This window comes from Periplaneta americana, chromosome 4 (assembly GCF_040183065.1).
Source record: "Periplaneta americana isolate PAMFEO1 chromosome 4, P.americana_PAMFEO1_priV1, whole genome shotgun sequence".
In the NCBI taxonomy this organism is placed as follows: domain Eukaryota; kingdom Metazoa; phylum Arthropoda; class Insecta; order Blattodea; family Blattidae; genus Periplaneta; species Periplaneta americana.
The window spans coordinates 144,168,132-144,193,618 of NC_091120.1; the positions used below are offsets into that span (position 1 = coordinate 144,168,132).

The window sequence follows — 25,487 nt, forward strand, 5'->3', positions numbered from 1 at the left end:
AGGCGAAGGCTTTATAAACATAGCAAAAGCTATAAATAGCGAGCTTTGGCACAGTCGGCCAGTGTGAAAGAAAATGTGACTAGCTGGAGATTAGTACAGTGCACCGGAGAATGGTTTCACTCCTGGATCGTCATGAACTTTATATCAATCAATCAGTCAATCAATAAATCAATCAATCAATCAATCAACGAAATCTTCTCCTTGCCCCTCACTTTCAGAAAATGTCCTCTCATCAAATGCCTCCTCGAGGTTTATATCTGTCCACGTTACGAGAGAATGTATGAATGTGGGACAGTTTACAGACTATATTAACACTTATCTGAATTGGGGACACCGAGTACCCAAATAAACAGGCGATATATATTTCCACGCCATTGTCCGTCAAACGTGTCGTGTCAGACTGTATGCAGCCTGTCATTATTAATAACGCTGATGCTAGTAAGCACTCTTTGTACAGTCCAAGGGTCTGGGCCTGGACTGCGTGCCGTCTTCACCTTCAGTTGCGACTCAACCTGCTGTGTTTCAAGACGCCTAGCAGTAACTCAGGTGAGGCTGTGTTCTAAGTCATAAATAATAAACTGCAATTTCAAAGACAGTGGCTAATCAGATACGTTGAGGTGATAATACGGTGATAACAGAGAAATAGTACAAACAGAATGGCGGGGAAATTAATGTATACGAAGAAATCATGAGCATAGCCGGTTTTACCACAAAATCGACCAAGTTCGAACGCTAGTCCCCTTTGGTGAAACACCATTAAGTTACAGTATATTGAGTTCTGATTGTAGCCAACATATTAATATATTATATATAATTACTGGCATTTTACTATTATTATTATTATTATTATTATTATTATTATTATTATTATTATTATTATTATTATTATATCATAAATATTGAAAATTTATCCTTTGAAAAGATGGAAAAATTCAAATATCTTTGACCAACAGTATGAATGACACTCGGGAGGAAATTAAACGCATAATAACAATGGGAAATGCGTGTTATTATTCGGTTGAGAAGTTTTGTCATCTAGTCTGCTCTCAAAGAAAAGCTGAAAGTTAGAATTCATAAAACACTTATATTACCGGTTGTTTTGTATGGTTTTGAAACTTGGACTCTCACTTTGAGAGAGGAACAGATGTTAAGGATGTTTGAGAATAAGATGCTTAGGAAAATATTTGGGGTTAAGAGGGATGAAGTTACAGGAGAATGGAGAAAGTTACACAACGCAGAATTACACGCATTGTATTCTTCACCTGATGTTATTAAGAATATTAAATGCAGACATTTGAGATGGGCAGGGCATGTACCACGTATGGACGAATCCAGAAATCCATATAATGTGTTAGTTGGGAGGACGGAGGGAAAAAGACCTTTGGGGAGGCCGAGATGTAGATGGGTGGATAATATTAAAACGGATTTGAGGAAAGTGGGATATGATGATAGAGACTGAATTAATTTTGCACAGGATAGGGACCGATGGCGGGCTTATGTGAGGGTGGCAATGAACCTGCGGGTTCTTAAAAGCTCTAAGTAAGTAAACATGAGAAATGTAAGTGGCCGGGAAGGAGACGAAATAAAGCGTAAGATATTGGGGACACAAAGAATGAATCATATAATTCGGTTTAGTGGTGGCAGAGATGGTGATGGTGGTGGTAGAGATACAGCGATAATGGTAGTATGACTAGTATTGTTGATAGCAAAGTTCATTAACTCCAAAGAATGATAAACAATAAGCTAAACAAACACACACATATCGATGGCTGAGAACCAGACTGTTCTAAGTCCAACTTTTTGTAAGAAAGAAATCTGTGTTTCATTGTGTTCCAGTTCTTGTCTGAATATATGAATCGAAAAAAAAATTGTAAATATTCCTCTTCATAATGTTACTATGAAGCTATTCCAAATTGTTTCATGAAGCTTTGAATGTCAGGAGCTTAAAATAGCTCTCCTGAAAAAGAAATAGTAAAATGGACTTGGAACAGTCTGGTTCTGAGCCATCGATATGTTGTCTCTATACGATGACGCCCAATGGTGTAATTCTCAGATAATTACGTTATTGTTCTCTATGTTGTCACGCATTTGTATTGTATAGGATGCATTCTTTATACTGTACGTACAGTCTGATCCGTTTGGGTATTATGATAGTAGGAAAAATTTCTTGCTGGGTATAGTTTGATTGAAAGATGGGAGTTTCCATATATGACAATCAACAATGCATAATCTGAAAGGACAAATGAAAATCGTAGATGATTAAAATGGCTACTACAAATCAACAGCGGGCACAATGTGCTCTTTGGTATGCTAAATTTGAGGATATTAAAAGAGTTCAAAGGGAATTTCGACGTGAGTATGATGTGCCTAAATACGATTCCATAATGTTGTGGTATCGAACATTTGTAGAAACAGGTTCTTTGTTAAAAAAGCATGCAGGAGGTCGCAGGCAAAACCTAGTACGAGAAGCAGCTATCTCTTGGCTTGGTTCCCAAACTTCCCAGATCAAACCCCTCCTGACTTCTTCGTGTAGGGTTTTGTTAAAGACACTGTATATTCACAGAAACCCAGGAACATTGATGATCTGAGAGTAAAAATTACTCAAGCTTTTCAAGAAATCACTCCACTTATGTTACAACGGACATGGGCTGAATGGCATCACAGTTATGAGTTGTGCAGGGTGCGCAATGGGAGTCAAGTTGAGCTCTGAGGAATGTCCCATCTTTCAGTGTTGTATGCACAAAGTTTCAACAAATAAAGTTCAGTAGTAAATGTTTTACGGTGTTTTTATTTTATCACACCCAAACGGATCACCCTTATATTACTAAACGCACTGAGGCTAGAACATAATTTATTTAAACTAGGTTTAAATTGAGATCATCCAAAGAAGGTATAGATGAAATGAGTTTTCAACATACTGATGTAGTCTATTTGAACTTCATCTATTTACTTCAACGGGAACGCCAACAAAATATAAAAGAGTTTAAATTAAATATTGTAGTAAATGTAGTAGGCCTACTACTGATGATGATGATGATGATGATGATGATGATAGCTAAAGTTAAAAATAGTTTAACATGCCACGAATGTGTATGGAGGAAAGAAAGGTAGAGCTTCATGCTGTCATTATCTCGTCAATAGAATGAGGTAGTGTGATGGGCACCACGCTCTGACCACGCGGTACTCATTTTGACAGGCGGCTGAATGAGCCCCGGAGATGATTTGGCAATTTTGATAAAGGGAATATTAATCCCGTCACCACCCAGAATTGAACACAGTCCTTAACCAGTTGGTCTACAAACTAAGCTATACAGCCGTCTAGTAACAGTAATAATGCTGTTACTAGACCGAAGTTACAGCTCAGTCTGCTAGCGGATTAGTTCTTATTCATTTCATTCATAGTGTTCTGCCCAAGGGCAAGTCTTGTACTGCAAACCCAGCTTCATCCAATATTTCTTATTTTCTGCCTTCCTCTTTGTCTCCGCATATGATCCATATCTAAATATCGTCTATCATCTGATATCTTCTTCTGCCCCGAACTGTTCTGCTGTTCACCATTCCTTCCAGTGCATCCTTCAGAAGGCAGTTTCTTCTCAGCCAGTGACCCAGCAAATTCCTTTTCCTCTTCCTCATCAGTTTCAGCATCATTCTTTCTTCTGTCACTCTTTCCAACACAACTTCGTTTCTTATTCTCTCTATCCATTTCACGTGCGATCTTCGAATCAAAGGATGTAGCAGAACGCAAGCACGTGAACTGCGATGCCATCGATCTCAGGAGGCGGCATATTAACAAGGAGACGGAGTAGCGTTTGCGGATTTCGTCAGAACTGGCTCCCATAGTCGAGTCGATAAGTTGGCATCAAACAGTGAAATCACGTCCTTGGAGCAGTCCTAAGGACTTCAAAATCATTCCAATATTAGAAGGTTGCACAATAAGCCTAAGGCTGAGATGCTTGCCTACGAGCCCTCCTCAAAAAAAAAAAAAAAGAGGAACATTATAACTTCTAACGTCGTAGTAACACCATGTAACACACCCGTGAATTTTTTCATCGGAAGAATTATTGCCAACGGAAATAACAACTGTCAAATACGTAGTTACAGCGGTCTTGGTGTAAGTAGTAGTAGTAGTAGTAGTAGTAGTAGTAGTAGTAGTAGTAGTAGTAGTAGTAGTAGTAGTAGTAGTAGTAGTAGTAAACAGCGCCTTGTAAGTGTTGAAGGTGGAGCCATCCCTATATAAATGTAGAAAATGTTTCTATTATTATCATGGATCTCTAGCTGAAATGAATACTTGCTTTATACGCTCGGTACTATTTGTAATAATATTGTGCAGAACTGTTCATAGGCTCAGAACATGAAGATGTTTTTGTAATGTATAGTAGCATAAAATAATCTTGCAGAGTAGGCTACGCACTGAGATGGGTATGGCGGATTAAGAGGGTTCATAAGTGTCACTGTAATCTAAGTGGTTAAAGCGGTAACTCAATTATAGGCTTGTAACGACCCCAACGAGTAGGAACCCCTTCTCACTTCATTTTTGGATCATCTGAAAATGGCGATAGAACCAATTTTCCAAACGCTGCGTTTTGCTTTTTCAACACCAGCAATGGAAAAGGTCCAATCTTCATCATATGTAATCAGGAATTACGCCATGAACTGATTAATGCCATCCGAACAGATTTTGCAAATTGTGACTCTTTTATCAGAGACTGTCAATCTCTTGAAGATCATAATGGTTACTTAAAAACCAGAACGACGCCTCTCTAACTGAAAAGAATTAAAGCATTTACGCGGAACTGGTCGGCCTTGGCCCATCATGGGCTGTCACATAGCGGATTACATTAAATTACTTACAATGAAAGAAGGGTAACTTTGTTCACTTACGTATGTTAGTTTGGAAAGCAGATGTTGGCATTACCAAACGTCATACATTGCTTTGCAGCGCAGAAGGTGATAAGAACCGACTTTATTTACAAACATGAATTAACTTAGACCTTCTTAGAGTAAAGTGTTAATGTTACGAAATATGTTCTAACCATGGCGCCTATTTATCATGTCCCTAACCTATACAAGAGCTCAATTTATGCGCACAGTTTCGGATGTCAAAGTTTTCCCAATTATTAACACCATGAGCCGCGGTTAGTAGGCCTCATATAGGCTATTCCTTATTTCGTGAAACTAAATGCATGCATGCGCTATAGCATATAGTTAGAACCTTTATGATGGGGGAGTGAGCTAGACAGCTGCTAGTGGCAGCGTAGCGTGGGAGGAAAGGTTGCCAGTTAATTTCCTTCTTCCCCTCACTCACAGGTAGGTTTCACGAGATAACGAATGGCCCATAATTCAGTTTTGCTCATAAAAGAATGAGGCTTATTCATATACAAATACATTTCTCAGAATACACCACACTGTTGAGTACTGCTGTCGCTTCGCTTGATCCATATTGTATGTTCCATAATCTGAATTTTGTCTTAAGTTCCTGAACTGCTTCTAAAATCATCGCAGATTTCAGGAAGTTTTTCTATGGACTTTCTTCTACCACAACGTAGATTCTGTCGCTTGTCAAAATAAAAACAAACGTAAAAACTCTGTTTGCTCTTGCGGTGGCTAAGTGGTCACTATATGGTCCGCGTTCGAGTCTCAGTGTGGCTTGGGATTTTTCATGTGACACTTGTGACAGGCGAGATCACAGTAACGGATTAACTCGGGATTCTCCCATTTCCTCATATTAGGCATCTAAATTATTCTGTCCGATCTCCATTCCGGCTTACGACGCACGGCTCGGGTTGGCGTACCTTAATGTAGTTTAAAGGAAGGGCTCGAAGGCTTGCACAGCAGCCTAAGGCTTTTTGTGTTTATCATTTCTGTTCACTGAATATTTGTCGCCGAACGGTAGCGCCGTTGTACGAATACAGCACGCAGCTCCATGAACTTAACCCGTGATATGGTAATGATTAGAGCCCGGATGTTTAGGCATTTATAATGATTAAAATAGGCAGGAAAAAACGCAATAAAAACGTAAAAAAACACAATAAATTTTTAAAAAAGGTATTATAAATTTAAAAAATGCATAATAGGCCTACATTTTAGCAATAAATTTAAATTATATTAACATGACTCATGTTTTTACTTCGTAGTTAACACATGTTGACTTATAAAATACTTTTTTTCACAAACCTTACATAAAAAACTGCTCCATCGGTTGAAAACACATGGGCACCAAATTCGTAAGCATGAAGTTTACTTTTCAATGGTTCACTGAATTCAGGCATTCTAGCTAACCGATCTTATACCTTCTGTCACCCGACGATAACTGACTGTTCCTCACTCAAATTTCTTTCTCCTACAATAATAAACACGTGTAGCACAAAATTGTAACAGTAAGATTTGAAAATATGAAAGCAAACAATTGAAAATGCTACGTGACAACTTCTATGAGAACGGGTTTAATATTTAAAATTATAAAGCATTTGGTATCGTGAAGACATGACATTATACTTGAAGAATCCACTGAAAGAATGATGGATATCACTTTCTTGTCGAAAATGAACCAAGATTGTCAATGCATAGATTAAGACATATAGAATGTACATAGAGAGTTATATGGCATTAACACTGATAGTCATTGTCCAGTAATGATCGGAAAATCACAGTTAAGCTTTGAGCGCTGAGCATTTCAAACTTTCAATTGCTTCTCCTGTAAAATGTATTCCAAATGACATCCATCATTCTTGCAGTGGACTCTTCATTTGTAACTGTCGATTGTCGATCGTTATTCATATTACACCAATAGTATTCAAGCACGATTATTAGCAGATTAAGCACCGAAATAAATTACTTTGATTTATTATTGTTAGTAAAGTGAGTCATTGTTTCATATATTTAAATTTCATACACATGACATTACAATTAATTAGAAAATTACAAATAAACAAGACATATTGTTTTAAAATGACAAAAAAGGCATTTATTATTGAATTAGTAAGAAATACCTTAAAAACACAAAATAGGCAAAATATTTTCAAATCTACGAGTATTATATCTATGAAAAGAATGATTCACTTCCACCCAGTAATAAAGGCATTTTGCCAAATATCCGGGCTCTAGTAATGATGATAATGATATGTGAAAAAATTATGACGAAATGAGTCCAAGGTTCAACACCGAATGTTATCCAGGAATTCTGCTTCGGTTGGTTGAGGGCAAACCTCGGAAGAAACCCTCAACCAGGTGACATATCCCAACCAGGATTCGAACCCCTTTCCGCTCGTTTCACGGTCAGACATGCTAACCGTTATCCCACAGCAATGGACTATTTAATTCAGATACTCTCTTTACCCAGGCTGAGCCTCAAACAGTCAATACACTCTATTTACATAGGAATAGTAATCGGTACAAGGATACTATGAAGAAAACATGACAAGAAAAATGTGCGTGTTTCCAGAGAAGAGGGATACAGTTACATATGTAAATATAGAAGCACGAAGGACATAATGAACTCTGGAACACAACCTTGCTTTAAAGCAATCTGTTAACACTCGCATCGTTATTGATATGTAAAGAGCGACTGTGACAACAAATAACATGTTTATGCCAATTGGTTATGAATATGCATCATGATAGATTAACTTGTAGAGAAAATACACACACATACAAACAAACAAATACACACCCCACCACCATCATCACCGTTACCGACACCGACATGTCGTCCTCGGTGGTACAGTTGTCACTGTCCTAGCCGGTGGATCCGAAGTATGTGGCTCAAACCCAGCCGAATGCGACGAGTTTTGAAGGGTGAGAAATTGTGCTAGGATTTTAATGCTCTTAAAGAAGGTAAAAAATGTTATTTAAAAATACACTAATAACCTAGGAATGTTTAAATAAAAAATACAATAAAAATATTTAAAAAACGCTTCTAAGCAGCAAAAATAGGTTCTTTATTTACAATTTGTTGCATACAAAATGATCATACGCTAATTTTAGCTTATACTTTTGTATTAAAAGCAATTGAAGAGTCCACTGCAAGAATGATGAATGTCACTTTCTTGTCGAAAATGAACCAAGACTGTCAATGCATAGCTTAAGACATATAGAATGTACATACAGAGTTATATGGCATTAACACTGATAGTCATTGTCGGAAAATCACAATTAAGCTTTGAGCGCTAAGAATTTCAAACTTTCAATTGCTTCTCCTGCAAAATATATTCCAAATGACATCCATCATTCTTGCAGTGGACTCTTCAATTATATGTACCCATGGTAAGTGTTGGCGTAGGCTTCCGCGGTTGGTGTACATGGTCTGTGGAGAAACTTCCCGGCTTATACCACGTTGTCTTGGTGTTGGTGGATGACGTTTCGACAGCTGTGTTGTGGTCATACACTGCTCTGAGGATGACCACAACACAGCGGTCGAAATGTCAGCCACTAACACCAAGACAACGCGGTATAAGCCCGGAAGTTTCTCCACAGACCATGTACCCTTGTTGTTCATGTTTTGAAAGCGTATGTCACATTTAAATGTATATTTTGAATGGGTATTGCTGGATTTCTGCACCAGATTCGTATTATTTTGTAAGCACAGTCTGGTAATACATAAAACATAATATGTGTAAATTTTCAGACATGAAGTATTGACGATTTTCAGTCAACAATGCTTTAAACATTGAAAAACTCCTGTACACATTGACACACACCACAGGAGGAAACTTAAAATAAAGAATGTCTTGAATATCTAGTATTAAATGAGTTTCGTGATCCAGATTTAGAGAAAAATCATATCCAGAGCGTGTGTCAGCAAATGAGCAAAGGACACTATATCCAAAATTTTTTGACGATACTAGACTTATTTTTTCCATCACACTTTTCGCCACTTTAACTTCAACTTTACTTCATACGCTGACAGTTTTTCACGTGATTGATTTGTTCCACTAAGTAAAGATTAATTTTTTGGTCCTACAGAATATATGTGTTATGATAACAATGGTTATTAGAGGAGAAGAATTCGCTTCGGCGCGGGGATCGAACCCGGGTCCTTGGTTCTATGTACCAATTGCTTTACCCATAGAGCTACGCCGAAGTTCAATCCACAGCACCGGATCGAATCCCCTTCCTCTAATGTTTTTCCATTTGTGGCCTGACTCCAAGTTCGACATATATATATATATATATATATATAGCCTATATGTTGACATATATTAAGCAAACTGCCATTATATAAGGAGCGCACTCAATTGAGTGACTTGATGGCCGGGATTCCACAGTATTATGCACGATATTTCCGTTCTCGTTCTCGTTGTCGTTTCCGTTCCCGGTTTATTGTGAACCAGACTTTAACGTTACAACTACTTAGGCAACGTTGCTTAAGCACAAATGGCTCGTGTTGTTCTGGGCGACTAAAAAGCCGCGACCTCCATGAATTAAGTCGCATGGAAAGGGGAATAGTATTCGTTAGTGTTAAGTCCTCTATAGCTTCATTATGTATGTATGTATGTATGTATGTATGTATGTATGTATGTATGTATGTATGTATGTATGTATGTATGTATGTATGTATGTATCCAATGCTTACCCACTTTCACTTGCGTGATTCGGATTCCGCATATCCCAGATAGATGGCAGAACTGTGACCCATTTTTAAGTTGCACATTATTTCGGCGGGCCTTACTGTACACTCTTAGAAAAATGTTTTGTCGCACAGATACTTATAAGTCCCATTAAGGAGGCAGTGCGCATGATCAGACATGCAACGTAACAAAACTGATTTTATTACCTCAACTAGTCCTTCTCTTATGAACCAAGTCGCTCGTCATCTGATCATGAGCACTGCCTCCTTTCTGGGACTTATGAAGTATCTGTGCGACAAAACGTTTTTCTAAGACTGTACGTGATTTGTATCTGTGAAGAGTTACAGCTCGCGCAAGGAACGATTACCGAAAAACAGTGGTGACGTTACTGTCTGTTTTGACATGTGTATGTAGGCACGCCGAGGGAGTGAGAGATGCGGGGCGATGGAAGAACTGCCTCTTCCAAGAAGATGAATAGATGTGGACATCGCCTATGGAAATGAAGAGCGTAGCAAGAGAAAAATTCGAAGCAAATTAAACGCGCAACATCATGTTTACGAATAAAATAATGATACTCTGCAAGGGAAACGCTCCACCACTACATAATAAAATAAACGCACTTGGAACAAGACACGTGTTCACATGCAGTGGAACTGAAACTAGAACCGTAATGTAACTATCACAATGCAAGACTGATTCTATCGATGTCGTTTCTCTTCCGACTGTACTCTTGAATTTCATTCAAGTTATCTCATGACCTGTCCTATTGCCGGCTCTTCCTTATCGAATTGTTTCGTTCGCATTCCTATCGTCGGTAATCCCTGCTTGCGAGACTTATACATCGTGTACAGCTCGATTCGACATTATTGGCCCCCGTCCTTGGTTGTTTGGCTAGTGAGCGAGCTGCGTTTTGCGTCATAAGAAAGAAATTTAATCACAAACGTGCATAGTAGGGGAAGAGAGAAGAGAAAGAATAAAAGTAATATCTATGCTCGTGCCTGAAGGACACTCATGTCAAGAAAATATAAGTTATCATAGCATTGTTTAGTCAACAGACGTAGTGGTTATAGGTCTCGCAAGCACGGAATATCGACGGAAGAAATGCGAATCAAACACTGCGATATTACTGTCGACTCGAGGACACGTGACAACTACGTAGTTAATGTTGGTAAACAAAACGCACGTATAGCGTATACAAGCTCGATTCAGCGTTAGTGGCCTCTGTCCTTGGTTGTTTGGCTAGTGAGAGAGTTGTATATTGTGTCATAAGAAAGAAATTTAATCACAAATGTGCATAGAAGGGGAAGAGGAAAGAGGAAGAATGAAAATAATATCCATGCTCGAAGCTGAGGGAAACTCATGTCAAGAAAATATAAGTCATCATGACATTGTTTAGTCAACAGTCGTAGTGGTTAGTAACGGAACGTGTGGAAGAATATTGTATTTCAAGACGGAGTGTACCGCGACATGATAAGAAGGAAGTGTTAGGTGTTATGACTGGGCGGCCTGGCCTGTGTGACCCAGCCTGCCAGTAGTGATGAGTAACTCGCTCTTAGTCTATCTACTTACTTTTTGCAGGGGCCAAAATCCCTTAATCAAGCGCACTAAGGTGAGTGTATGTGTAAGGGAATGAGTGATGATGATGACGAAGATGAGAATGGAAGAAGGATAAACCCGGTGCCGGCACGTAGCCTAATCTTATGAATAGCACCGAGGAGGCCTCCAGGCTTAACGTCCCTGTCCCACGGACGAATCACTATCAACAAAGCTTTCTCTTCATATGCACTGCGGAGAGATTTGGGATTTAACCCAGGCATATTGGTGCACAATCTAGTGATTAGAAGTTATTCATCGCCACCTCTTCTAGTCCCAAGGTAGACATTTTACACGACTAGTCTAGAGGCAGAGACGCTGCGAGAGAGCTAACATGGCAGACTTAGCTTCATTAATATTCTTCCTATATTTTTACATGCAAATCTTTTCATGTTGCTTAGCGCTTCGTGCAAACTCATAATAACTTCGAGAACATAATCGAATCTAAAGTACAGATGAGAGGAAAAGAAAGCACTTTGGAACGAAACAAATGAAGCACTTTTATTAATGCTTCGAACTTACAATCATCTATCAAATAAACAGGATTTAGATTTTTCGTTATCGTACAATAAGTACAAGAAAAAGTTATGTAAAGCATTACTTGAAACACATGCTCTGTGTTGGTGAGTTTTTTGAATAAATGAATTGAGCCTATTGGGCCTGCTGCGTAGTGCTGTATATTGAATTTATTAACATGGTGTTGTATTTGCTCTGCAATTTGCCAATTATAGCTATGCCTACATTTTGCATTTTTGGCTGTGATGTCTGTACTTGGCTCTTTTTGATTTGTTTTTATTTGGTGTTTTTCATTTATATCTGTATCTGTGTCTTTTATTTAGGTGGTATCTATTTTTTTCTTCTCTTTTCCATTTTTAATTTGTAATTACACTTGTATCTGTTTTACCTCTTTTTTCGTGTTATATGCAATTCTATGTTTTTTTTATCTGTACTGTCTATTGTAATTGGGGCTTTGCGCTGTTATGGACATAAATAGATAAATAAATAAATGAACGTAGTTAAAGTACTACATATCAGATATTAGTTTCAACACCATGTTTTTGACTATCATTACAGTACGATTGTCATTGGTCAGCTGAGTGTCAGTAGATTTACTCATTGTCTGAGGAACACTCGCGTGGAATTATGAATGGAGTGATTTCCTAACATGGGTTCCCTATCTTAATTTGCTGTTTATGATGTCCCTTAGTAGCCATAAAAATGATTATGATCACTGTTACACTCGGTACACTGTATTAAAGATAAGAACTTATTTCTGGACCGAAAATCAAACCCTTTATCTTACTCTCTTATTTTATATAGGCCAGTAAATAAACTTAAGTACATTTTGGTTTCAGTGACATCATGAACGACCTAGTACGACCAAGTACCTCCAAGGAAGCTTCGGAAACAAAGTTGTTGTGCGTGGGGTGTGGGAAATACCTGGTGCCCCCAGTTATCCGGTGTGAATCTGGACACGAGACTTGCTATATATGCAGACATCGCGCTGGACGCTTCTGCAGCTGCGGGTCGGAGTTCGAGGACTGGGCGCGTTACGAGAAGGCCTCCGTGGACATGAAGTTCAGCTGCTCCAACAGAGTGCGCGGGTGCAAACAGAAACTCACCATCGACGTGCTGGAGGAGCACGAGGCTACTTGTCCGTACAACCCACATAGTCCTGTTGCATACTGTCAGATCATCTAGGAATTCAAATATCTATAGACATAGAACTTTCTTTCAAACGCTTTCAGTAAATAATATAGGCAGTACTGTCTTATGTTAAGACGTAATTGAAACATCTTCCACTTTTGATTCCGAAAGAATCGTTCTTGGTGATATAGTTCTTATTCTCGTCATTATACTATCATATGTCAACGCCTCGTATGGACACAGAATGCATTTGCTGCTATTTTATTCAGGGGCGTACGCAAGAGGGGTATTACCGGGTTTGAACACCCCTTAAACTTAAAAAAAAAAATACATATGTTTCTTTATATTTGATTGTTTCCATGATTTTCCTGTTATGTAAAGTGTCTTACCTATCATAGGCCTATACAAATATATATATTATTGTGCAAGTGTGATAATGATAAGCATTTTTATTATACAAAATTAAACAGAAGTTAAAATTTGTTAAAAATTGGATGGTTGTGAAAAAAATACGTTTAAAAGATTTATAAGGATATTCATTATATTTAGAATGTATATAAAATTAAGATATTACAGTATTAAAACACCTATGCAGCTAAAATTAGTGTTGTCTAGACATGTTTCAGGATATTGCTGTCCTAACCTCACTAGCTATAAAGCCAGATCAGCTGATGTTCTTGCTGACGTTTGGTCTGGCTTTATAGCTACTGAGGATAGGACGGCAATGTCCTGAAACATGTCTAGACAACACGAATTTTAACTATATACACTGGCACCAAAAAGTATTGGCACACTTAATGTCGCCCATTTAATAAGGAAGAGTTTAAGAGGGTTCTTGGATGTGTGATCTGAAATTTCCCCTGAAACGACGAGAAATTTGGTTCATTCAATGCCGAGTCGTTTGGAAGCTGTCATCCGTGCTTGGATTCAGGATACTGAAAATACATTGTAGCCTATTATATGCATTAGTATAATATGCCAAGACTTTTTTTTTTTGAAATCAGAAAATATATTTTCTTTTGTAAATGATTATTTTGTGTTACTGTTGTTGTGATTTCTGTGAAATATTTTTAGTTTTACATTATATTAAGGAATAAACATTTAATTTTCTTAACCTTGCCCTTTATACAGATCTTTATAGGGAAAACATTGAGCGTGCCAATACTTTTTGGTACCAGTGTAAGTGTTTTAATACTGTAACATCTCAGTTTTAAGCACATTTTTAATGATCTATGGAAAACACTGTTTAATAAGGACTAATATTTTAAAATATCTACTATATTCATTATATGTTCTATTACGTAGAACATAGTATAGGGTAAAGTAGGGTCTGTTGGACAGTCGGGCTTGTTGGACACTTTGTACTTCAACGTGTTACCTCGCCACTTGTGGGCACCACATTCTGCTAGAAATCAATGACGGAAGTAGCCCCACTCGTGGCTATTTCCGTCATTGACTTCTAGCAGAATGTGGTGCCCACAAGTGGCGAGGTAACACGTTAAAGTACAAAGTGTCCAACTTGCCCGACTGTCCAACAGACCCTAGTTTACCCTAATATTAATAAATATACCGTAAAATAATAATAATAATAATAATAATAATAATAATAATAATAATAATAATAATACACAACATTTGAAATATTTATAATCTAAATTCTAAACAATTTTAATAATGAACCCCATCAGTGACAAAGTTCTGCGTACATCACTGAGTCTATCTCACATAGCCATCACATTGTCTTGTGGCTCTGTGAATCTTTACTATTTTAGAAATTGGTGGAAGGGGATTATTTCGACACGTATATTTACTTAGGTCAAAATCATTTGTTATTATATTTGAGGCTGTCATGACGTCTGTGTTCAGAAGAAGAATGAAGGATTCTCAACAACAGCTTGTTGAAGCTTAATATTTCCGACGTTTCGAGGATATCAAGATTATGTCACTCATGATCTGAAACGTCGCCTACTTTGTTCGGTTATGTGACATAACTATGCTGATGGAATCTGTAAGTAGTTATGAAACGTCGGATCTACTAATTCTCAACAAACAATACGAAATACCAAATTCTTCTCCCAAAACCATTTCATTAAATTTTCTTAGAAGTTCGTCAATATTAGTCACTCTTACACAGTTTTTGCAATAATGTATTGTAGTTTTTCATTCTTGTTAAATGTATGTATTTTGTGAAATAATGTAGTTAGTTTTACATAGTTTTAAAGTTGAAATTAATAAGTAAAATTTCGAGTTTTGAGAAATTGTTCTTTATAAGTAAGCATTTACTTATCCCACACATCCTAGAAATAGCGACACAATCCTACGTTAGAGGAAAATGTCCTCACAGTATCAATACAGCCAAAATAGAACGTAAGTCACGAAGCTTCGTCGAGAATAAAATGGAATCTTCTGGAAGAACAATCTTCAAATAGAGAGAAACAATGGTGAATTATTCAAGAGCTGCTTCGATTGAACTCTTTTTTCTGGTAAATAATCACGACCCACGATTAAATGAAACACGCCCGAGCTGATTAATAGATTTGTTTCTGAACATGAAAGTCTGTGTGACGAATCTTGTCTCACTGTGAAAAGAGAGAGAAAGGAGATATGTCTTACTTCGTCTGTGTTGTTATGGCGATGGAGCGATGCTGTCCATCCATCCAGTGGCGGAAGGGACTAGTTGATACATTCTGTAGCGCAAAATAAAGTAACAAAATATCTCTCTTCGTACTGTATAGTTCCGTCACTGAGCTTGTATTTCAAGAAACTGAGTTCCGGTAGCCTGTACAATAACAAGATTTTGAAAGGAATCCTGAAATTTTACAACCCTCCTATAATCTCCACCCTCATTTGAAGGGACTTGATTTTATTGCTACTGAGACAAGATAAATCTTACCAGGTATAGTCTGATAGGTACAGAAAAATCAATGTTCAAGGATAAACGCTTGCAGTGGGCTTCCTTATTGATAAAATTTGAAAGGCATGTTGGTCCGACAAGTTAACAAGTAAATGAGGATATATATCAAAGGTCCTTCAATAACTGTCAGTTATTGAAGGACCTTTGATATATATCTTCATTTCCTTATTGATAGCTTATACTAGTAAGGGTACGTACAAGACGAAGTCTAGCTGGTAGCTGGTACCCTGACTGGTTACCTTGCTGAAAGGAATGCCTAAACGTTACTCAGTGGAGATGTATAAGACGAAGATTGTTAGGTCAATTGCTATCTAGCCTGTTAGCTCGCTGGTAGCTGATAGAATGAAATCCTTTACTTTTTCCAGCTACCAGTGACATAAATGTCTTTACGGCGCATGCGTCCTGAGAGCCCGTACACACTACCCATTTCCAGAAACTTTTTGAACCTAGTCTGTAGAGACCTTCCATATCGACAATTGAAATTTATATCTATCATTTGGTACATTTTCTGCAAGTAATGCTCTATAACAATTTGTTGATTGTTTCCAAGAAGATGGGATTGCAAGCTCCGGCCAGCATATGATTATCTTGATTTTAACTTGTTTATTTAACGATACTGTATCAACTATTAGATTATTTAGCGTCGATGAGATTGGTGGTAGATGGTATTTGGCGAAATGAGGCCGAGGATTCGCCATAGATTACTTGACATTTGCCTTATGTTTGAGAATAATCTCGGAAAAAACCAACCAGGTAATCAGCCCAAGCGGGAATCGAATTCGCGCCTGAACGCAACTCCGGATCGACAGGTAAGCGCCTCGGCCGACTGAGCTACACCGGTGGCTGATTATTTTGTTCTGAGATCAGTAAGTTTAGCAGGTTCAATAGTTTATTCATCATAACATCATCTCTGAATAATTCTATAATTCTGAGTATTAACTTTCCATAACTACACGGTTAATTCTTTCCATTCTTTCAGTTACAGTAATTAAGGAATTTTCACTCAGCCATTACTTTGTCCATGTAGACCCAGCTTTTTATTTAAAAGGATTATAATAGTAATAGTTTGCTTGAATTTGGGATAATTGGCTGACTATTTTCTGTCGTAAATAAGCAATAACGTTAGTGGAGAATGAAGGACGTTCTTCCCATGCGGCGGAATACTGCGTGCATAAACTTTATATTACTTAAGTAAATAACGAGTAAATGTTGTAATGTAAGATTTGAATGGAACAGAATTCCTGCAAAAGACATTAAATGAGCAACATACACATAAAGTGTGAAAGAGGCAATAAAAAGGACATAAAAGAGAAAAAAGATATTTATTGAAAGCTGTTTTGAAATTCAAGGAAGGCTACAATAAAATTCCTAATTATTTTTCATCGTGAAGACTAGGGAAATGTTGACAAAGTTAAGGTTAGTAAATAGACCTAGTATATGCATTTTAATACATTTACTTCCGGCTTTCTCCACATTGATGCAGTTCATACCCACAGAGGGCATGTTTGCCGTGTGCGATACTTCTACTAATTAGCGATGGAAAGGAGTCGAATAATGCATGCCTTTAAATTTGTACTATCTCGGCATTCACCTTGAGAAACTTGGGGAACTAAGAAAAATCCAAGTCAGGATAGTGAGCCCCTTGGATCTAATCCTGGATCTCTAGAATATAAGGTGGGAATGATAACAGTGATCAACAGTCATTTTGCGCCAGACATAAAACTAACAAATTCTTACTAATTTCGACCTTCTGAATTCAAAAATAACAAGAAAAATGTTTAATCAGTTCGGGTTTTCGAGACGCACAATATAGCCATTTTCTATGCATTTTATTAAAAAAAATCACCGTATTTCGTGCGTAACTGTTTTGTTTTACAAATGTGACGACTCATTATGTGAAAACAATATTAGTATGAGTAGTCCACCATGTTAGAAGCACTTCTAGAAACGGAAATTATTTTGTAGTCCTTCTACGAGTCTGTTTGGAGGTGGTGAAACACGTTCGCCGTATGAATTTGCTTGAGTTTACTTGATTTTATTTGAGATGTGTATTTCTTTCACTGTGAGTTTTAATGACATTACTGTAGTTTATATTTTGCAATAGACCTCCCTATTAAAACAACTTCTAGAAGCGGAAATTGTTTTATTGCCCTTTTCGGTTCCATTTGGAGGGGGAGAAACAGGTTTGCAGTGTGAAAAAGCTTCAATTTACCAGGAGATTTCCGTGTTTTTAGTATTCTGTTTAAGAAGTGTATTTTTTTAAAGTATGCTTTAATGATAATAATCAGCTTAATAGTTTATGTTATACCGGATAAGTGCAAAATATCTCGTAAGTGTGTTAACAAAACCGACAGTTTCTGCTATATTTATGGTGACTTCGTTCCAATTAAACAAATTAACCCCATTAACTCAAAAAGCATACGAATTATATTTCGGGTGCAAAGTAGGTGATTTTGATGAAAAAATAGGCCCCTAATATTTGTTGCAAATCTTGTCTTTAAATTTACAATACTGGTTAAAGGGAAAAAAAATCGAGCCATGAGATTTGCCGTACCAGTGATTTGGAGGAAAAAAATTTCAGCTATTAGCGACTCAAAAATAAAAGAGGAAGTTTTCAAAGGACCACAAATTAGATAAATAATGGACAATTGAGGGGTTGGGTGCAAGAAAGGCACTTCTCTAAAATGAAAATTCTGAGAAAATTGATGTTGAAAATTCATACCTTTACATTTTGGGTACTGCTGACGTCTATGATCACAGTACTGAACTACAACTTGGTGATCATATGCATAACAGATCAGATAACACAATAAAGCGTTTTACTCAAAAAGGGCACATCCTCTAAAATGCCTTTCTTGCACCCAGCCCTTCAATTACTTCGAATTTTTGTTGGAAGAAAAAGAGAGAGCCACCTGCATTGCATTCAAGGAGATTGTATTAAATTTTCTGGGTAACCGTAGAAGTGAGAACTAGTGCAAAATTTACTGTTGGCGTATGAAACTATGAGTTGTAACATGTCCCTGAAAATTCACTTCCTTCACCTCTATCTTGACTTTTTCTCCGACTTTTTTTTGTGGCGATTTCAGTGATGAGCATGGTGAGTGCTTTCATGAAGAAATTTCAACTATGGGAAAAAGGTACCAAGATCAGTGGAGATACCAAGATACCAATATGCTAGCAGACTATTGTTGGACTTTAGCTCGTTATGTACCTGATGCCCAGTATAAAAGAAAATGAAGAAAGCTGTAATCTTCTGAACAGTGAGTAGGCCTGTTTAACATTACTGTTATTATATAAAGTAGTATTTTGAATAGATATAAATTCGAAAATTTCTCAAAAACCGTAACCAACAACTGTTTTTTATTGGTATTCAGGATGTTCAGATTATATAGAAAACATGTATGACATGCCCAGCGCAAAAAAAAAGTTAAAATTTGTTACGCAGTGTAATCAAAATCAAATTTTAAATATATGAGAACTTCAAGTATTCGGGATATTTTAATTCGCTAGCAGATTGTTGACAACGAAGCAACCGAAGTCTATCAATTAAAAGAGAAACAATAATTTCTACGATAGGGTCTATACAGTATTTACGAAGGGGACGCAATAGCCTACACATGATTAGTTTGGTTTCCGTACATTTCGATATAAGGCAGTCGAAATGAAACAACTGCGCTTACGAAAGAATGGGGTTTATTTACGTAAAAACACAATAATTTAACATTTAAGCACGACCGTCATTTTGTCCTTAGTCACTAACAGCCTCTTCTCTAGGTTCTGTTCGGAATTAGGAAGATCACTGCAAAATGTTCTGGATTCTCTGAGCTACAAATAGTCAGTAGTAAGTGATGGTTATAACATTTAGTAATACGAATTCACATCTGAAGAGATGAAACCGTTATGTCGGGGGCAAAATTTGTTAAAAAGAAATTAAATAATCTATGGGCATAAACGAAAATGAGTAGGCCTATATATAAACATGAACGTAAATATCTGTGGACCCAAAAATATGGGCATAAATAAAAGTGAATAAAAATAAACGTGAACATAAATGTGTGCATGTATGTATGTATGTATGTATGTATGTATGTATGTATGTATGTATGTATGTATGTATGTATGTATGTGTTTACACTGCAAGTGGGCAAACACCCGGTGGCAGTGGTACAAACAATATAAACAATACACAAAAAAATTACAATACACAATACAATTATACACAATCATTACAATTAATAATAATACATAAAATGACCTAATTAATAAGTGAACCTAATTTTACATTACAACCTACATATGTATAGGCCCTGCATAAGTTTCACATTGGTACTGATAATAATTTTTCACTTTACTCTCATCTCACTCACTGTACTGGCACTATGATACATTTCACTGACACTTTAGAACACATTTCACTGACACTATATAACACATTTCACTGACACTATACGAGTAGAACACATTTCATTGACATAAATTATCACTGATCGAAACTATTCACTGCACTGTAAAACCATAACTTCACTGACTCACCACGCTTCACTGATACAACAGTTCAAATAAGACAAAAAATTACATTCTTATTCTTACTTATAAACATAACTACATTTAAACTAAACATTTAGGGTGCTATTCATAGATATTTCGGTAGCCCGGGCTACAAGCGTGCTGAACAGGATTCATATCATATCATATCGCTGACACTGGTTTATGAATACGAAAAACGTTAGTTCGCTGATCATCCACCGAAAGCCAGCGCTAAGAATGTCTATGAATACGGCCCTTATAGTCTAAGATCCTCTTACAAGCTTGCAAGCTCGTATTTTTAAATAATTTACAATTCAAACCAATGGACTAACTCGTCAGGCTAAATAAATACATGTCACCTTAAAAAAATAAATATCACCTTAATTTTAATTTACACTTTATACACAACGTTTTAAGTTATTCTTGAATCTCCTTAAGGAAGGACAGCCCTCAAAGATCGCTGCAGGTAGATCATTCCAATCATTTACAGTTCTATTTAAAAATGAGAATTTATCTACATCCGTTTTCTGTTTCCTACACTTGATTTTAAAATCATGATCGTTCGTACCATAGTACGTTGGGTTCTCTAACCGAGCCGTTATGTCTACCCATACTTTTTGACCTAGATGTGCTGTATACAATAATGTTATTCTAGTTTTTCTACGTCTGTTTTCCAATGATTCCCATTTAAGTTCTTTTATCGTACCGAAGTACATATGATATTTCCGTGTAGAAATCTGCGTTACCATATGATGATTCGACGTGGCTTAGTGGGTAAAGTGTCAGCACGTAGAGCTGAAAAGCCGGGTTCGAGTCCCGGTGCCGGAGATAATTTTTCTACTCTCCACCCATCCTTCATCATATGGTAACGCAGAATTCCTGCACGGAAATATCATATGTTCTGTACTTCGGTTCATCACATTAATATCCAAATCCCTTGTTTCGTACAAAACTTAATTTTAGGACCCATGTTTATTAAACATTTTTCTTGTCTTGATGAATACTACCACTTCTCAGAATACTGAATGTCTTTTTTTTTTCAATAGAAATAACATTGGGTATTTCCTATGATGTTGATGAACAAGTAGGCCTACTAATATTTCGAAAGATATGAATTTAAGACTCACGTTTACTAGACTTTTTCTTTGTTTTGATGACTGACTACTAACACCTCTCAGAATATATATATATATATATATATATATATATATATATATATATTAAGAAAATCACATTCAGCATCTCCTGTGATGTTGATGAACAAGTACTCATATCTCGGAAGGTTTTAATTTTAGGACTCATATTTATTATACTTTTTTCTTGTTTTAATTAATACTTCCATCTCTCAGAATATTGAATTCTTCTTTCAAAACACTGTATAGCCTAAACATACAATCCCATGAAGACCACTCAACTATGTCCAAAGTTTCAGGTCAAAGCGCTAAGTCACAAGCAATTTATGCCACTTAGAAACACAGCAGCAACTAAAAACTTGGGGATCCGAACAGGAAGTGAAAACAGCTAAACTACGCTTGAAAAACGTTATGTAAACAAGCCATGCATGGTACAGTGTCCTTGTGTTCTTTCTAGCCGATACTCGTGTATAGGTTGTTTACTTCTTGTAAAAATCATTTTAGTAACATTTGAAGTGCTAAGGAGGAAAAAAAGTGGAACAATACGAGAAAGTTTCTGCAAATTATTTCTAGAAATTTTGTCATTAATAATATAGAGAAAGTACGGTACGTCGATATTTTTATGCTCATCATCGTCGTCATCGCCATTGCGGTTTACACCGCACTACCTGTTCCGGCTCAAAACTCCACCGCTGGGCTATAACAATACAAAAAAGAACGAATGCACCAACTTCCAAAATTCAAGTATTTCAGTAGCTGGCTCAACAATAAATGGGATCGGTAAACTAATGCTAAAGTACTGATCAAGATGGCAAGAAAAAGTTCGAAAAGAATAAGAAGCCTCTTGTGCAGAAGAAATCTCTCCATGAAAACCAAGTTGATAATTCTACGGTAACGTTTTTCAGCCAATAACTCAGCTTATTGATTCTTAACTATAGTGAGGGTCACATAAGAAGAGTTCCTAAACAGCAAATATTGCCGTCTTGTCAGTGTTGCCAACTGTTACCAGATATCACATGATCCTACGTACTAAATGACTTATTTACTTACCGTACTTTATGTTGGAAGGTTATTCTAAGTAATTCAATAATTTGTAACATTTTTTTCATATGCATACTATACGAGAAAGGATCAACATGTCAAGTATTTTGTCTGGCAATACGAAATTCATTGGTTTTACTAAACAATTGACTCACGAGACCTAACCTAAAAATGTATTTTGTTTGACCACATGAGATTATTAGTACTAACTCCGAAAACTTACCTCACTATAATCTTGAATTATAACCACAACGCAACACATAAAATAACTATTATGTATTAATATTAATACTGATATTAATTATTATTAGTATGTTCAAATTTCTCTAGCTTCCAGTAACCGGCTCAGAAATCTAGTACAATTTTAATTTCATGGAACTCCAGTACCGACAAATATTATCGATATTTGTCTCAGCTGCCAACATACCAGTTAAAAAATCACTACCATTTGTAGTACTTGTCAGTATCGAAATTCGAAACGAAGTTGGCAAAAGAAAATTCAACCTGCAAACTAGAAAATCACCACAATCGACTAGCATATGTAGTAATGGGGGAAAAATGGTTAGGTTTCACCCTTAGGGTATGAAGTAAGCTGACCCGGACTATAAGCACTGACAACCGAACTATTGTACATTGATAGTTTTGTGCTTCTCAGAACTAAAAGTAATTTTTTTTCAATGAGTTCGACTGTTTTATTACAACATAATGGAGAGTTTAGAAGTAAATGCTAGCAATCAAACTTTTACCTAAAGCACACAAAATAAATATGTAACTTTCATTAATTATACCAATTGAAGGTTTTTTTTTTTTTTTTTTTTTTTTTTTTTTTTTTTTTTTTTTTTTTTTTTTTTTTTGGAAAAACAACCATGTTCCAGAAGCATAAATTTTCAGAAGGAATAAAAAATTATCTGGCATGGGTGTTGTTGACACTTGAAGTATGAAACTTTATTCATCTTGCCATTTCTTAAGATGTTGTAGAAACGTGGTAAAACTGAAGCACCGGTATATTTATAACTTAAATTGCCTCATAGAAATAGGCCTACAAGTGTAAATGTAAATAAAGACTGGTTCACAATAAACCGGGAACGGAAATGACAACGAGAACGAGAACGGAAATATAGTTAAAATGTATTTAGATGTGAGCATTCACAATTAACTATCGTCTCCATATGACACTCGGCGGCTCGTACGTCGACATTGTCTTCATAAGGATTTGGACGGTTTGCGCTGCACCCCACATCTAATACTTCTCATATCATCACCCTATTCTTGCTATATATGATTCCATTAAATCTGTGAAGTGCCGTGATTTGTTGCGCAATAATTGGTGGTTGCATACACAGCCTGTTGACAGCCGACTGCATCCAGACATAACTTAGTTCTCAGTAAAAATACGCAGCATATTCAAACTATGATCGCACCCGCACATAGTTCCATGTACAGATATGCAGCATAGTGAAGCTACATACCTGTTGAAAGGTGATAGTAACCACATCTAGTCATACGTAGACATAAATATATGCAGCATATTATTAAAAACAAGCAACTGTCGACAGGTGATCGCAAACACACGTAGTTCTACGTAATTTTATCCAGTATAGTAAAGCTATACGCCTGTCGTCAGGTGATAGCTCCCACACGTAGTTCTACATAGACATAAAGATGTGCAGCATATTAAAACTATGCATCTATCGACAGATGATCGCAGACACACGTAGAATATAATTCGTAACATGTTAGCACAACCAAATTTCTGAGAAATGCTTAATATTTATCCTCAATCATCACCTTTACGCAGACGATTTACAAATCTATATCCATACAACCCCTGACTCACTCAGTGATGCAATGCACAATCTTAACACGGACCTTGAATCTATATCTGCATGACCGAGAAAGTTTGGTTTGACTCTCAATCCAAGAAAATCACAAACAATCCTAGTGGAACATCAACGTCTATTATGCAACATTACTCCTGCTCTTCCAGTCAAGTTAAACGACACAATAATCCCTTTTGCTTCCTGTGTTAAAAACCTTGGAGTTTACTTTGATACGCATTTAAACTCGAATAACCAAGTAACCCATATTACCAAAAAAAAGTGCTTTCCATACTACATTCCTTAAACAGCATTCGAAAATTCCTTCCGCTATCACTCAAGAAAATACTAGTGGAAACACTAGTAATGCCCCACTTCGATTATTGTGATTTTCTACTGACTGACCTCAATGTCAACCAGTCGCAAAAATTATAACGTGTTCATAATTCTTGTGTTCGCTTCGTCTGCGATGTCCGTCGCGCTGACCACATTACCCCATCCTTCCAGACTCTAAACTGGCTACGGCTTAACGAACGTAGAAATGTTTATTCTCTTGTTTTCCTTTTCCAAGTCCTTCACACTTCTACACCTACCTACCTTGCCTCCCGATTCAGTTACCTGTCATCATATCATAATCTCTTCATTCGCACGCAAAATAGCCGCATACTAGCCATACCAAGACATAAGACATCGTCGTATTCATCATCATACACAATCTCGCTCTCGCGCTTGTGGAATACTCTACCCAGTGACATGAGAGACTGTCGGAATTTAGTAGCGTTCAAAAGCAAGCTTATTAAGCATTTTCTTACTGCGTAGAGTAGGTTTAATTTTTACTTAATTAATAAAAAAATGTTTCTCTCTTCTTAACTTTTACAATAAACTATCTAGCTTTTATTAATCAGTTAATCTTTTAGTACTTTGATTTTTATTGTATTTGTAAATTTAATATTAATTGTAATTATAATTGTAATTGTATTCTTGATATTGTAGTTGTAATCCCCTGTTAGAGGGGAAGAAAAGGATCTCTATCAGGTTAAATAAATAAATAAATAAATAAATAAATAAATAAAATAATGTGTATTTTCATTACACTCAATATTTTATTTTTACTACTATCATCATTATCATCACTATCGTTATCATCATCATCATTATTATCTCCATCATTGGTATCATTTATCTTCAAGAAATGGGCTACTTGCTCCGTTAGTACTTTCTTTGGTTAGGATCGAGTCAGCACTATAAA

At 36.5% G+C, this 25,487-nt stretch overlaps 1 long non-coding RNA gene across 1 annotated transcript; it reads left to right on the forward strand.

The window, feature by feature from the left end:
- Positions 1–411: 411 nt before the first annotated feature.
- On the forward strand, positions 412–15,064 carry LOC138698249 (uncharacterized). The gene is made up of 2 exons (XR_011331790.1): positions 412–546; positions 12,515–15,064. It is a non-coding gene; the product is annotated as an uncharacterized lncRNA (long non-coding RNA).
- The last annotated feature ends 10,423 nt before the right edge of the window (positions 15,065–25,487 follow it).